The sequence below is a fragment of the Chrysochloris asiatica genome, unplaced genomic scaffold (assembly GCF_000296735.1).
Source record: "Chrysochloris asiatica unplaced genomic scaffold, ChrAsi1.0 scaffold00050, whole genome shotgun sequence".
In the NCBI taxonomy this organism is placed as follows: domain Eukaryota; kingdom Metazoa; phylum Chordata; class Mammalia; order Afrosoricida; family Chrysochloridae; genus Chrysochloris; species Chrysochloris asiatica.
Window position 1 is genome coordinate 10,817,784 of NW_006408568.1, and position 2,668 is coordinate 10,820,451.

Sequence of the window (2,668 nt, forward strand, 5' to 3'; positions counted from 1 at the left end):
CTAATCATCTTATTTTGCATCTAGATTTAGGATGAAATGAAGACATGTTCTTGAATTATTTTGTATGTTAGTTTTTTTTTCTTCATCATGTTTCTAAGCATCTTGAAGGAGAGAACCATTTTTTAAAATGTTTTATTGTTAATTGTGTAATAGTTTACATGGGAGAATATTAGATTTACATTCATCCTATTGCATATAATTACATGTTTACAATCCCCTCCATGCATCATCAACCAACCAAATGGTACACCCCGCAAGCCTGCCCCTTGGTCATCAGCACACAGCCCTTCTCCCTCTCTGGGTACAGAGTCCCCAGCCCCTCCATCTCTCCACATCATCGTATCTGCCTCCATCTCTGGTGTCACTGTTTCTCTGGGTAGGGTCCCCGCACTCCATTCTTCTCCCTTTATGGTCCCAGGGTCCTCCGCTCCTGGACTGCAAAGTCAACTACTCCCCTCCTTTTGCGACAAAACATCTACCTTTACATTTCCAACCCTCACAGTTAGTCCTGATAGCAATTATTCACTGTTGTACCACATGAGTGCTATCCCCATCTCCTTTCATCAGTCCTGCCCAGACAGATTGGATACTACTCAGTGGAGATTCTACCTTCCTCCACACCGTCTGGATCTAGGTTCCCTCTTGAAAACTTGTAAGCCAGTCACTTCTTGCCTTTGTAGCTCCCCTCCCCCATTTTGGGTAACCAATGACCAAGTTGCCCATCCCTGTCCACCCTGTGTATTGAGGAGGTGGGAATGATCCTCACTGTAAAGATTTGTTCCCCCTTTTGAGCTACTGCATCCATAGGTGTAGGTCAAGTTCATCAAATTGTATCATATTACTCCTTTTTCCCTCTTCTTTCTTCTTCTAGTTAAGCTCTGATCATCCAGCCATTGAAGCCAGGTCAAGTGGGTATTATCTGTAAGTGTAGGTGTTCTTACGTATATGCCCTCTCTTCTTATCAGCTGGATGCTTCACTCTCCACTCTAGTCCTCTGTGGCTATGTCACTGATTCTGGGCCCAAGAGTCCCCAGGTCTTGCCAAACTGCTGGCCAACCAGGTCTCCACCTGGGTTCACAGGAGTGTACTGAACGTGGTTGGAATTAGCTCGCAGCTTCATTGCTGGTTTTCCCTTACTTCCCCTTACTTACTACACTGGTCACCAGTCATAGTACATGTCTGCTCGTATATTCCCGTTGAATCTCAGTCTTAGAAGGGGGTTTGCCCTGAGGGAACCTGACCACTTGCCTTGATGTCCCCTGGATGAGCATATTCCTTGTTCTTATAGTAGTCAGTCGGACTGCTATTATTGTTTTGTATTTTTCCTGTAGGCCTTCTTTCAAGAAGTATTTTCTGTTCTTCTAGCCGCTCCAGGCTGGTCTGCCTGTCCTTTCAAGTGGAAATTTCCCACCTCAGAAGATTCTGGTTGGGGTTCAGGATTCCACATATAGTCTTATATATGGCAGAGGCTCCACAGGGAGCCTCCTTCACTGAGCAAGTTGTTGCCCCACTTTAGGTATTCCAATCAGTTATAGGCAGAAGACGGACTTACAAGCTTTATATGGTGATATTTCTGGCTATTCCTTTCTCTCCCCCTCAATCGTCTATTTTATAATGGTATGCCAGGGAAACCAAGATTCAAAAGACTGCCAAGCATCTTAATATTATTTCCCCTTTTCCCCATTCCAACCATGTCTCAATCCCTGTATCCCAGAGCCCTGTTGTTCCAAGGTTGTGCATACATAATTATTTATCTCTGTCCAACTTAGCCCATGCAAACCTGCCTAATTGTTTTCCCATCCACCTTGTTCTTCCATTCCCCTACCCCTTCACGTGTATTGCCCCCCTCCCCAGCACCCAAACTATCCTGTGTCTATTCCCTACCTTGTGCTCCACCTTCCCCTGCCTCTCCTCACCCCACCCCCCACATCCCAGTAACCAGCAATGTATCCCTACCCCCCCTTTAGTATGGGTTCTTTTCCTTAGTCTTTTACAGTAGTGGTCCTATGCAGTATTTCTCCTTTTGTGACTGACTAATTTCACTCAACATAATGTCCTCCATCTAATTTCACTCAACATAAGGTACATCCATCTTATGTGATAGCTTACAGCTTCCTTGTTGTTCTTCAAAGTAGCATAATATTCAATTGTGTGTATGTACCACAGTTTGTTTATCCAGTCTTCAGTTAATGAGCACTTAGGTGGTCTCCATCTATTTGCTATTGTAAATAGTGCTGCTATGAACATTGGTGTGCATATATCTACTCGTATTATGGCTCGTATTTCTTGTGGGTAAATACCAAGTAGAGGAATTGCTGGATCATAAGGTATTTCTATTTCCAACTTTCTGAGGAAGCACCATATTGCTTTCCAAAGAGGTTGGACGATTTTGCAATCCCACCAGCAATGCAGGAGCATCCCAGTCTCTCCACATCCTCGTCAACATTTATTGTCCTCTACTTTTTTGATCTTTGCTGTTATTGCTGGTGTGAAATGATATCTCATCAATGGAGAAAAGATTGAAGTTGTCAAGGACTTCGTTCTTCTTGGATCAATTATCAACACTCACAGAAGCAGCAGTCAAGAAATCAAACAACGTATTGCATTAGGCAAATCTGCTGCACAAGACCTTTTTAAAGTGTTGAAGAGCAAAGATGTCAGCTTGAAG